Source organism: Cervus canadensis, chromosome 1 (genome assembly GCF_019320065.1).
Source record: "Cervus canadensis isolate Bull #8, Minnesota chromosome 1, ASM1932006v1, whole genome shotgun sequence".
NCBI classification, from domain to species: Eukaryota; Metazoa; Chordata; class Mammalia; order Artiodactyla; family Cervidae; genus Cervus; species Cervus canadensis.
Genome location: NC_057386.1, coordinates 108207872 through 108213939, shown reverse-complemented (window position 1 = coordinate 108213939; position 6068 = coordinate 108207872). Strand labels below are relative to the sequence as shown.

Here is a 6068-nt window from a genome sequence, read left to right as displayed (position 1 = left end):
GTTTTTCATCCCCAGCAGAAACTCTGTACCCATAAAGTGTAAATTGTAGTGTGGTCCTAGGTAAAAACATGTGAAAGGCGCTGGGTCAGTGGCCAGCAAGGGGGTCCATGTCCACAGCTGCACAGAGGATAAGGCCCTTGCAGGAGAAGGGCCCGCGAGCTGACATGCCAGGGCGCCGTGGATCGGCCGTGATTCATGCACACACAGCTCTCACTTCGATTCTAAGGAAAGGTGTGTCTCAAGTAGGAAGCCAGGAAGTAAAATGCAGAGACAAACAGTGGATCTGGTGCTAAATTTTTCAAAGAATGAAAAGGTCTGAAGAAATGGTGCAGAACTAATCGAGGGACCCAACCACCCCTCATAGTTGGATATTTGTTAAGTTTAATATTGAGGAGCCAGTAAAAATATCTATTTAAAAAAAAAAAAAAACCTGCAATGGGAAAAAACAAACAACTACAATGACCTAAAAGAAAAAGGATACAAAATTATATTAACTTTGGCTCACATGAAAATAAGGTTTTTTTGTGTTTTTTTTTTCAACAGAGGACTGGCTGAGAAGAGGACTGGCAATAGTGAAAACACCCATAGCCTAATATTTCAGACACAGAACCTTGAAAATTCACAAGAAACTCCTTCCATTGGAAGGAGACCTGAAACATCTACTAGCTCATGAAAAGAGGCGAGAACCGTTTTCAGGACACTTTGCACTGGGGTCTGTGGAGGCAGGGACAGGGCACGGGGCCGGGTGAATGTGCTCCACCACCGGTGGGAGCCTTGTGGATACATCTCGGCAAGGGAACAGACCAGGGGCGCCACCAGCTACTGCCAGGCGAGCTATGCGGCTGTTCAGTCACTCGGCGTCCAGCTCTTTGCGACCCTATGGACTGCAGCACACCAGGCCTCCCTGTCCTCCTCTCTCTCCTGGAGTTTACTCACGCGCATGTCCATCAAGCTGTGATGCATCCAACCATCTCATCCTCTGCTGTCCCCTTCTCCCACTGTCAATCTTTCCCAGCATCAGGGTCTTTTCCAAGGAGTTGGCTCTTCCCATCAGGAAGCCCTGCTCCCTGCTTCCTGCCACAGAGCCCAGTCAGTGCAAAGTGTCCTGAAGATGGTTCTTGAATGTTTTCATGAGCTAGTAAGCTTTTCAGGTCTCCTTCCATTTCCAAAGGGGTTTCTTGTGAATTTTCAAGATTCCTTTGATCAGGCTCTTCACAAAGTATTGGAGCTTCAGCTTTAGCATCAGTCCTTCCAATGAATATTCAGGGTGGATTTCCTTTAAGATTGACTGGTTTGATCTCTTTGCTGTCCAAGGGGCTCTCAAGAGTCTTCTCCAACATAACTTGAAAGCATCAATTCTTCGGCGCTTAGCCCTCTTTAAGGTCCAACTCTCACATCCATACATGACTACTGGAAAGACCAGAGCTTTGACTATACGGGTCTTTGTCAGCAAAGTAATATCTGTGCTTTTTAATATGCTGTTTAGGTTTGTCATAGTTTTTCTTCCAAAAAGCAAGCGTCCTTTAATTTCATGACTGCAGCTATCATCTGTAGCCATTTGGGAGCCCAAGAAAATAGTCTCTCACTGTTTCCCCATCTGTTTGCCATGAAGTGATGGGACCAGATGCCATGATCTTTGTTTTTTTAATGTTGAGTTTTAAGTCAGCTTTTTCACTCTCCTTTTTCACCTTCATCAAGAGGCTTTTTAGTTCCTCTTCACTTTCTGCCATAAGGATGGTGTCATCTGTATATCTGAGGTTATTGATATTTCTCCCAGCAATCCTGATTCCAGCTTGTGCTTCATCCAGCCCGGCATTTCACATGATGTACTCTGCATATAAGTTAAAAAGGCAGGGTGACAATATACAGCCTTGACTTACCCCTTTCCAGATTTGGAACCAGTCTGTTGTTCCATGTCTGGTTCTAACTGTTGCTTCTTGACCTGCATACGTTTCTCAGGAGGCAGGTCAGATGGTCTGGTAATTCCCATCTCTGTAAGAATTTTCCAGTTGTGATCCACACAGTCAAAGGCTTTGGCATAGTCAATAAAGCAGAAGTAGATGTTTTTCTGGAACTCTCTTACTTTTTCGATGATCCAGTGGATGTTGGCAATTTGATCTCTGGCTCCTCTGCCTCTTCTAAATCCAGCTTAAACATCTGGAAGTTCTCGTCTCACCTACTGTTGAAGCCTGGCTTGGAGAATTTTGAGCATTACTTAACTAGCATGTGAGATGAGTGCAATTGTGCGGCAGTCTGAACATTCTTTGGCATTGCCTTTCTTTGGAATTGGAATGAAAACTGACCTTTTCCAGTCCTGTGGCCACTGCTGAGTTTTCCAAATTTGCTAGCATATTGAGTGCAACACTTTCACAGCACCATCTTTTAGGATTTGAAATAGCTCAGCTGGAATTCCATCACCTCCACCAGCTTTGTTCATAGTGATGCTTCCTAGGGCCCAGTTGACTTCACAATACTTTGTATAGAAAGGGATTCTGTGCTGTGACCTCAACCATGCGGGTGGTGCTGATAGGGAGAAGGGCCCTGGGATCCACACAGTAACCTCCGGGGAAGCCTGGAGGACGGAGCGCGGCCGCGGGTCGGCGGCGGGCTGTGCGGGACTTCCCGTCGGGTCACGTCTACATCGAGGCGCTCAAGTCAGCAGTTCCCGGGATGCCTGGAGTGGGGCAGGGAGGCGACGCTGAGGACCCACCGCGGGACGAGGTCTTCGAGTGGGTCCGACCAAGTCGCCCGGCTCGCGCCCTCTCCGCCGGCCCCCGGCGCTATGAGCCGGCGTGCCCTGGGCCAACCTGCGCGTGCATCCCGGGAAGAACGGGAGGACGCAGGGCGCCCAGCGCCGGCCTCCGACCGTCGGAGACACTTGCGGGCCCAGCTTCCAGTCCCGGTGAACCCGCGCCTGCGCGCCGCGCTCCGCCTGGAGCCGGCCCCGCCCCGCCCCGCCTTCGGCGGGCCCGTCCCCGCGCTCCTCGGCCCTCACTGGCAGGCTCCGAGGCCGCTCTGGCTGGGCCGGCCAATGGGCGTGCGGCGCGCGCCGCAGCACGTGCGCCCCGCCCTGCCCGGCCGACGGGCAGCGGGCGGTGCTCCGGGCCGGGCGCGGGGCGGGTCCGGGGCGGGGGCGCGCGCTGATTGGAGGGCGCCGCTCTCCGAGGCCGTTAACGGCGGCGCGGCGGAGCAGCGGCTCCAAAACAAAGGGCAGGCGGCCCGCGGGCGGCGGCGGGAATGCCTCGCGCGCGGCCGGGGCGCCAACGGCCGCAGCGCGTCCCGGGCCGCGCCGGGGCCGCCGGAGAGCCGCGCCCGCGCTGAGCGAGGCCGGGCCGATGGGCGCTGCGGGCCGGGGCGCGGAGCGGTGGGCGGCCGTGAGTAGGGCGGGCCCGGGGGACGAGCGGCGTCGGTCGCGGGCGGGGGCCGCTGGGCTCGGCGCGGCCCGGGACTTGGGGCGGGCGCGCCGCCTCCGACCCCGCCCCGCCGCGGAGAAGGTGCGGGCGCAGCCGCCCGCCCTTGGGGTAACAGGCTTCTCCCCCGAAGGCAGGGTCGCGGCTGAGGCGGGGGGCGGCGGGGACAAAAGAGGCCCCCGCGTTTGCACCGAAGGGCTCTCGTGCAGGGCGAGGCCGAAACGAATCGCGCCCGTGCGGCGCCCGCCGGGCGTCGGGGCGCACTGCCCAAGCCCCGACCCCTGGGCGGCCCGAGTCCCGGTCTGGCCCGTCTGGGTGGGACTGGGCCCGGTTCCGTGGTAGGTGGACCGCGGTATCCCCACCCCCGGCTTTTTCTGAGCCGCTGGGTGCCTTCTTTCTGTGGAAGCGTACACACACCTCAACCTGTTGTTCTGCGCCAAGAATGTTCTTTCCCCCTCCGGGGATGGCTCTCAGAAGCGGCTCCTCCGCTCTTCGGGTCCCCGCGGCCTCTCTCTGCTCCCCGGAGGTGGACACGCCGGCCGAGCCCCGCCCCGGGCAGTAGCTGGCCCGTTCCCAGTGTTGAGCGTTGCGACCCTGCCCGGGCCTCTGGTCTGACGCAGGCCAGCTCGGGCCTCCCGCTTGTATCTTAGGAGCCAGGTGTCTTCTCCGTGCCGGGAGCCTTAGGCCCAGGGGCAGCCCCGACTTAGCAGGGCTGTAACAAGGTAGCACCTGGGCACTGAGTGATCTTGATTACCCATATGTTTGAGTCTTCCTGAGTTGAAATCAGCTTCTTATTTTGGAACAACTTTATGTTTACACAAGAGTTGCAAAGGTAGTCCAATCCGTCCCAACCTGCGCTCTACCCGCTGTGCCCACGCTATCACCCAGCGTGGCCATGGTGAGATTGCCAAAATTAAAAACCGATAAAAGTACCTGCCTTTATAAAGCTCTTTATGTCGAGAGCCTTTGATCCCTTCCTGCCTTCCTCAGGGCCCACCAGGATCCTCGGGGGTGGGGCGAGGTGGGTACAGACAAGGACCTGCCACAGAGTGTCTTTTCCTCCCGGAAAACTGAGGAGTGGAACATAGTTTCAAATATGAAGAAGCAGTGGAAGTCCTCCTCCTCATCTCTGACACTTTACTCCAGAGTTGTTTGGTTTTAAATTTTTAGAAAGTGGTTCGATCGGCTGATCAGCAAAACCTGCAGGAGTGGGGAGAGAGGCGAGGACGGAGGAAGCCCTGGACGCCAGGTCCCCGGAGGCTGAGGCTCCAGGGAGCACAGTGGGGAGGGTGTGGTCCAGCTGGCTGCTGGGCGACACTGGCTCTGCTGAAGGCCTGTCGCTGGCCATGGAGTCAGGCCACGTCCACTCCCAGGAGGGCTCAGGCCCAGGGGTCCCTGTGAGCGCTGTTAGGCGTGGACACAGCCCGTGGCCGCCGCACAGGCTACCGAGTCCTGGAGCGATTCTCGGGGCGCCTGGGCCCATTTTACAGGCCGGGCACCAGTTTGGCTTGAGGCCCCCCAGCCGCCCCTCCTCTGGCTTGGCTCAGTCTTGGTCCGACCGAGGCCCCGCCCCGCCCCGCCCCGCCCCTCAGCTGCACACCCTCTGCTGAGCACCAGCCCTGTTCAGACTCCTCTCTCTGTCTCTGGTTTTTCCTATCCCTTCCTCGATAAAAGAGGTGCTTGATGTTTTACCCAGCATGAGGTTCGTAAATTGGCCAAGGGTCCCAGCGTCCTTCCTGCCTCTTGGAGCTGAAGAGGCCAGCCCTGCCTATGTCTTCCCTTCTGAGCTGAAAGTGGGCGACCTCTGCTAGGAGGCACCGGAGGACACTTAGTTACTAGGGGGAGAAATTAAAACAGTGTATCAGAGGCTCTTAGAAAAGAAAGGCTCCCTGCCAGCACTGCTCAGCAGGCAGGCAGGCGGGGCTGGCAGGCAGGACTCAGGAGGACTCAGGAACCCGTGGCAGGCCAGAGGGGCCGGAGCCCACGCCCTCCCGGGAGTCAGCTGCTCGCTTCGGGTTCTGCTGCTCAGGTTTGTCTTCGGAATGGTGAAGCACCATATGGACATGGGCCTGATTCATGTTCTCAAAATAAATATCCATGCTTATTTTAGGAGGAAAACTTCGGGAATCCAGAATGTTGTTTTTGCTCTAAAAACCTACCCCACACTAGCATCTTGGGGGGATGGTGGCTGCTCCCCAAACCCAGGGACACGGCGGCCACAGCAGTGAGGCCGGAGGTGCGTTTGCCCTTCAGGTGCTAAGATGGGTCCTGACCTGTCAGCAGGTCTCCTGGAGGAGCACTCTGTACTGGTGGCCGGAGAACTCGGCCTCGGGGACGTCCAGCCCGAAAGGCCGGTTAAATCACAACACGCTTCTCTGTGACCAAGATCCAGGCCAGGCCCCTGCTCCGCTGGGCCCCCCGGGGGCAGTGCGGGGGAGGGCAGGACGCACACCGGCCTTTGAAGGGTGACCATGGGCGCCGAGGATGGACCGGGCCCGGCGCTCCGGGGGAAGGGGCCTCCGGGGGCCTGGCAGTATGTGGGAGGCCATCTACACCCGGAGAAACTCAAAGAAACAGAAAAGCCTTGGCAGGCTGTCACTGTTTTCTTGGCTGTACGGCGTGCAGGGTCTTCGCTCCCCCTCCAGGGACGGAACCCTC

General features: G+C 57.4%; 1 protein-coding gene across 2 annotated transcripts in view; it reads left to right on the top strand.

Annotated features, from left to right (window-relative positions):
- The first annotated feature begins 3173 nt into the window (after nt 1-3173).
- The window catches only part of YPEL1 (yippee like 1), a 12883-nt gene continuing 9988 nt past the window's right edge, over nt 3174-6068 (top strand). The window contains exon 1 of one of the 2 annotated variants that reach the window (XM_043490316.1): nt 3174-3374. The gene's annotated coding sequence lies outside the window, so the exon portion shown is untranslated. Of the gene's footprint in view, nt 3375-5310; nt 5440-6068 lie in introns of those variants that run through there. The other variant, XM_043490324.1, reaches the window with a different exon arrangement.